The sequence below is a fragment of the Ursus arctos genome, unplaced genomic scaffold, assembly GCF_023065955.2.
Source record: "Ursus arctos isolate Adak ecotype North America unplaced genomic scaffold, UrsArc2.0 scaffold_5, whole genome shotgun sequence".
Classification (NCBI taxonomy): domain Eukaryota; kingdom Metazoa; phylum Chordata; class Mammalia; order Carnivora; family Ursidae; genus Ursus; species Ursus arctos.
Genome location: NW_026623067.1, coordinates 85,474,442 through 85,481,550, shown reverse-complemented (window position 1 = coordinate 85,481,550; position 7,109 = coordinate 85,474,442). Strand labels below are relative to the sequence as shown.

At 39.1% G+C, this 7,109-nt stretch overlaps 1 pseudogene; it reads left to right on the top strand.

Moving 5' to 3' along the window:
- Positions 1-6,648: 6,648 nt before the first annotated feature.
- Positions 6,649-6,796, top strand: LOC113255416 (U1 spliceosomal RNA; annotated as a pseudogene).
- The last annotated feature ends 313 nt before the right edge of the window (positions 6,797-7,109 follow it).

Genomic DNA, 7,109 nt, shown 5'->3' with positions numbered 1-7,109 from the left:
CCACCATGCATCACTATTTTTAATTTTTTGAGGAACCTCTGTACTGTTTTCCATAGCAACTGCACCCATTTGTTTTCCCACCAACAGTGCACAAGGGTTCCATTTTCCACATCCTTGCCAACAGTTGTTTCTTGTGTTTTGACTTTAGCCATTCTAACAGGTGCAAGGTGATATCTCATGGTTTTGATTTGCATTTCCCTGATGATGAGTGAGGTTGAACATCTTTTCATGTCTGTTGACCATCCATATGTCTTCTTTGGAGAAATGTCTGTTCATGCCTTCTGTCCATTTTTTACTGGATTGTTTTTTTGGTGTTGAGTTGTATAAGTAATTTGAGTATCTTTTTAATGTCACATTCACATTGACTACTCCCAACTTTATCTCCCAACTAAAACTCAATTTAAACTCATATATTCAATTGCTTATTAACATCTCTACTCAGACGTCTAATATATGCATCAAACTAATCACACAGAACCCTTGACTTTCCTCTAAAACTTACTCTATCCACACTTGTCCCTACCTCCAGTTTCTAAAAAAAGCAAAATCAAAAACAAATAAAAACCACCAGAAAACCTGAAAATATTCTTGGTTACCTTTTCCCCTCATGAACTACAGCCATTCTATCCCATCAGAAAACCCAATTGACTCCATCTTCAAAATATTTCCAGAACCTTATCACTTCTCACTCAGTACCTCCTCTGATGTCATCTAGGTCCAATCTACCATCATCTCTTGTCTTCATTTTTGCAAATGCCTCTTAACTGGCTTTACTGTTCCCACCACAACCTTCCTCAGTCTGTTTTCAACACAGTATTCAAAGTAATCCACTTAAAACTTAAGATCCTGTTATAACTCTGTTCACACTCAGTGTCACTCAAACTGAAGCCAAATTAAAAAAAAAATAATAATCAAGGTCACTTCCCTCTCTACTTCTCTGACATTTTTCCACTATACACTCTTTCTGCAGCCGCATTGGCTTCCTTGCTTTTCCTTGAGTATGTCAGTCTCACTCTTTTCTCAGGGCATTTGCACTGGTTTTTCTCTCTACCTTGAATACTTTGCTCCCAAATATTGGTAAAACTTGTCCTCTTACCTCACCTTGACCACTCTATTTACAATGGTAATCCCTCATTATCTCTATCTCCCTGTACAAAGTTAAACTGGACTAAGACATTTGACTGCATTCTTTTTCTGCCGAGCAATTAACACCTATTATGCTTTGTACTCTATTACTGATTTTGTCTCTTGACTGATTCCTCAACTTGAATATTTCAGCTCCATCAGGCCAGCAGATTTTGCTTTTATGGCCACTGCTATATTCCCAGTGCTAAGAACAGCATCTAGCTTTGGTAAGTCGTAAAAATAGGCCTGAGTGACATGATAGACATTCAAAAAGCACTGGTTGAATAAATGAACAATTTGTTAATTCATTATGAATTAGACAGTGGTTTGGTACCTTACTGTACCAATTACTGCAGCTATGGCTGTATGCTATATGTAAATTTCAGTTCTTTTACAAGCTGATTTCAATATTTGGCATGTAAATTTGTATACATATATTGATCTTGGCCTCTACCATCTTAAATGTTTACAGTAACATCTCCTTCTGGGGTGTGTAGTCGGGGAAATCATCTTGGTTCTCATTCCTTACTATCCACCAAATATAATGGAGAATGCCTCAGCTGAGGGGAAAAAAAATGGAGATGTATTTGCTTTTCTTCTCATTAGTGTTTATAATTATTTTCTTTTCATTCTCACTTGTGACACCACTGGTATTGCAAACCACAGAACCCGATACTAAAATTTTCCTGCTGTTTAGAATTCAGGCAATAGCTGCCTTCATCCCTGCTCTTTTCTTGCCAACAATTGGAGGGGCTATTATATTACATGCATGGACTGTCCAATGAGCAGAAGGCCAAGTGTCACTTTGAGTGACAACCTTCCAGGTTGCAGAAACTGTAATTCTATTCATTCAGTTGAGTGATTGTGTGGCTGTATGTCACTTTGCCTTCAGAATATCTCCTCTTAAACTTCACTGTTTTGACTGCATTCTGGAGTTGATGATGTAAGGAGAGGGTGGTGTAATGCAGAGAGCACTGACAGTTTGAAGCATGTGTAAGCTGGAGCATATCTCCTGCTGCAATGTTTATATCTTTGGTTAATAGTGATATAACTCCTCTCTCTCTTTTTTTAAGTGACAGGTAGTTGGGATTTGTGCTTTTGTTCTTCTATAAAAGTAAAAGCAGGTTCGTGTGGTCTGTTAGGTAGGATTCATCTAGTCTTAAGATTTGGATCTAATTCCTCAACAACATTCCTATATTAACTTAGTTTAATGGAAATAAGAAAACTAAGGTTGTGCTTAACTGATTCTGTCATCTTACTCAGAATGGAGATCATTGTGTGGCTGGCTGATTTAGCTGCAGTTGTTCTCAATTGATATTACTGAGCGTCAAGACCACCACAACGATGAGCTTGGAAATGAAGTGATCTGGTTAATTGGACACAGGTGAGAGTCAACGGATTGGTGTTTCTCTTAGCATTTAGCAGGGCTGTTTTTTTCTCAAGCATCCTGTGATATTAAGTAAAAACATTTATATTGCCACTGACCCAGATAGCAGTATGGTTGCTTTGGTTAGCTCAACAATCTCCTAAAAACTGGGAAGACTTACCATTCTTCACAGTCAGATCTTGAGTGGGCAGAAAAGGCACCTCTCTTTTTGGTATAACTGGATTAGGGCTCAGGCAATCTCTTCTTTATCCAAACAATAGCGGCATCATATTATGAAGGTCTGGACACTTAGGATGGGGACTGAGACTTCATTCTTTTAGAGAAGACTCTTCTCTGGCTCCGAGTCCTATTTTAGAAAGATACATGAATATGTCAGGGACTGCTATGCATTGCCAAAATTCATTTTCTGCTCTTCCTGGAGACACAGCTAGACTTATTTTCCAGTCTTTCTTTGGTTATATGAAGCTATATGATAGAGTTTTGGCCAATGAAATTTAAGTGGACGTGATGTGAGTCACTTTTTTGTCAGACTGGTTAAGATGTAGTTCTTTCTGGGGCGCCTGGGTGGCACAGCGGTTAAGCGTCTGCCTTCCGCTCAGGGCGTGATCCCGGCATTATGGGATCGAGCCCCACATCAGGCTCCTCTGCTATGAGCCTGCTTCTTCCTCTCCCACTCCCCCTGCTTGTGTTCCCTCTCTCGCTGGCTGTCTCTATCTCTGTCGAATAAATAAATACAATCTTAAAAAAAAAAAAAAAGAACTAGTTCTTTCCTATCTGCTGGCTAAATGGAGGCACTCCAAGGACCCAGATATGGGTGGGGTCATGAGACAGAAAGATCCTGAATTCCTGAATTGAGATTGCTTGACTAGAAATACCTGTGTTGGAGTATAAGCAGAGTGTGTATGAGTGTTTCCAGCCATTGAAATTTTAGGATTTACTTGCGAACAACAGCTAGCATTATTGCCCCAATTAGCCTGTCAGCCATAGAGAGAATGAATAGGGAAGGGAAGATTCTGGAGTAAATAGGACTAGTTGGACTGCTCTTGCAGAGATAAAGTAACACCAGCTGATTCTAGAGTTGAGGCAATAAAGAATAAAAAGAATTTTGAATAAATAAAATATTAGATATAAAGGACAAATTAAAAGAGACAAGATAACCTCAATATTTTGAGCCGAGATATTAGAATAGTAGTTACCTCAAAGAGTGATAATTGAGAAGAAAAGCTGAAGCAGGGAAAATGATCTTGAAGTAGGTGCAGTGAATGTTGTTTGGCATATGAACAATATGAGGAGTTGGAAAAACATAATAGGAGACTAGGTGAGAGGTCAGGGTGCAGCTTTAGATTTAGGAGTCATTAATGTCTGCAAAGATACTGAGAAGAAAGGTAGACGAGAAGTGTAATGGTAGCATAGATGAGGATCCTACTGTTAAAAGAGAAATAGGAATCAGTAAAGAAGGCAGAAAAATAACCACTAGACAAACGAAAGGGCAATATAATAGCAGAGAAGAGAGTTTGCTAAGTAACTTAAAAAAATTACAGACAAATGATTCAAGTACTCAAAAACAACAAGGAATGAGACAGAGCCATTTGCTTTGACTTTTTAAGGCTCCCTTTTGGGGACATACCTTTATATAACTGTGATAGATTTATATACCTACATGTTGCACTTTGTAATTTTAAAGGGATGGTTACTGGGCTGGCCTACTGTAAGGCTGGGGCAAAGGAAGCTTGGAAAGGCGTAAGACACATTTTGGATTTAGTATATGTTTTAACATCTGTCAGGTATTTGTTGAACATCTTTTATATAGTAAGCATTAAATAAAATGGATAGAATGGGAGATGGTCAGGCTACCAGCCATCATACAGTCATAGGTACCCTAATGTGCTTTGGGGACACAAGGCTGGGGTTGATGAAGTTTTTTTTCCCCTGAGGGGATGGGTCAGAGAGAAGGTGGTATCAGAGCAAAGCAAATCTCAAACAGAGAGTACAGAATGAACAAAAGCAAACAGCACATGGATGGGAAAGAATTGAGGAATGGGGAGAGATCCTGTGTGGCTACTGGGTGATAAGACAGGAAAAGAAGGGCTTTTGGGACTTGTTCTGGAGCACTGTAGCTCTACTGAGGATTTTAAAAATAGCAGGAACACAGATCTGTGCTTTTGGAAACACGGTTCCGGTAGCTTTGAGGAGGCAGAATTAGATACAGGAGAAACAGGAAACACGGAGGCCCATTAAAAGATTATAACAACTGAAAGGCAGGAAATAATGAGGGTAAGTAGAGCAGGAGGCATGGGAAAGAAAGAGGGAATAGATATGAACATGTTATAGAACTGAAAATGGTGGAATTCTCTGACAGACTAGTTGTAGAAGTGAGTGGAAAGCTTAAGAAAATTCAACAATGCTGCCTAAATTTGAGGAAGCCATTACAGGTATAGGGGGTGGGGAACTGGTATTATATATTTAGATTATTATCCACTACATCTAATCTGGGGGGGGGGGGATTGCCTTCAGCCTCAAGGAATACCCAGAATCCAACTGCTTCTCATCACTTCCTCCTCTACTACTCTAGACCAAGCTACTGTCCTATTTTGCCTGGATTACTACAATGCCTCCTAGTTTCCCTGCTTCTACCCTTGGCTTTTGACAGTCTATTCTCAGTCCCGCAGTCAAAATTATTCTGCTAAAATATAAGGACAAGCCTCTCCCCTTCTCAGTATCTTTCACTAGCTTTCTACCTCTCTCAGAGCAAAACCAAAATTCTCTTATGTTCTACAAAGAATTGTCCAATTTGTCATCCTTTCTGCCCTGCCCCTGCATCCATACATCCACACCTACACACCTATTATCTGCCATCTGACTCCCTTAGCTCCAGCTTCATTGGCTTTCTTGTGATTCCTATAATACAACAGGTATACTTTTGCCTCAGGCCCTTTGCACTTGCTTTTGTCTGTGTTGAGAATGTGCTCTCTTGGAAACCTGCCTGCATGGTTCTACTGGTTCACTTTCTTCAGGTCTTTACTCAAATGTCATATTTGCAGAGAAGCCTTCCCTGGTTATTCTTTAAATGTAAGCATGCCCCTCTTCTTCCCCTTCTCTGCTTAATTTTGATTCTCAGCACATTTCATTGTTTAACATTCTTGATTTTTACTTAATTACCTTGTTTATTGTGTCTTCCTTACTAGAGTATAAGCTTCATGAGGGTGGGATTTAAAAAAAGGAGTGCTTGGGGGCACCTGGGTGGCTCAGTAGGTTAAGCTGTGAACTCTTAATTTCAGTGTAGGTCATGATCTCAGGGTCATGGGATCGAGTCCTGTGTTGGGCTCTGTGCTGGGTGTGGAGCCTGCTTGAGAGTCTCTCTCTCTCCTTCTCCCTCTGCCTCTCCCCCACCCCTGCTGGTGAACTCTCTCTCTCAAAAAAACAAAAGCAAAACAAAACAAAAAACAACACACAGCCATTGCTCAGTATTTGTTGAATGAATAAAAGTTCCAGGGAAATGCAAATCAAAATGAAAAGGTTAACACTGGGGAAATTATTTTCTTAAGAATAAAAATCACTGAGAGATATTCCCAGATCTCCATCAGGCAACAATGTTATTCATTAATATTTCTCCAAAATGCTTTAAGATATTCAAGGTATATTACCTAAATAATAAAGTAATAACAAAATTATTATTGCTTTTAAATGTTGAAACTGGGATTACAGGAAGAGTTTTGAAGACATGTATAATAAAAGGTGTGGTCTAGAAATGTGTCTCTTAAATGAGGTGAGGAATGGAATCAGAGGATCAGCTATGCCATCTCTGTGAATTCCGTATGTACGTTGGGAGGCTGGATGCACATGACTGATGAGAGGTTGCAAGTCATTGAAGGGCTCAAAGATCTTCTTATATTTGTACATCTTTGAGATGGTAAAAAGGAATTACTTCTTGCCTGTTCACCATTCTAAACCATGACATGGAAAATCATAAGACAATTTATACCATTGCTTTTCTAACTTCCACAAACAATTCACTAATGATGTAACTATGAACTGTCAGCTTTGGATAAATGTGTTTTAGACAAAAAAGGAAGTATAAATGGAGAACATTATAAATGTATAACATCCGAACTAAAGAAGTAAAGAAGGTGAAGATAATAAACACTTGGCCATGGAGATACCATGATCATCTTCCAGGGTGAGGCTCATCCACTGCACTCAGGTTGTGTTGACCTCTCCAATTTTCCCAAATGTGGGAAACTCGATTGCATAATTTGTTAGTGGGAGACTGTATTCATGCTCTTTAAAAAAAAAATACTGAGGTGCCTGGCTGGCTCAGCTGGTAGAGCATGTGATGCTTGATCTCAGGGTCATGAGTTCAAGCCCCATGTTGGGTGGGGAGCCTGCTTAAAAAAAAAAGGGTGAAGATAATAAAGTCAGTCTTATGAATTGCATGATTGATTCATCTATTCGTCAACACTGAATTTGTCCGTTGTTCTAGGCACTGCTTGGGAGACAGGGATGTAAAATTAACAAAAAATAATGCTCATTGCAGATAAAGTTTGCACTGTAATTGGGAACACAGTTAGGAAAACGAATATTTTATTGTATAAAATAC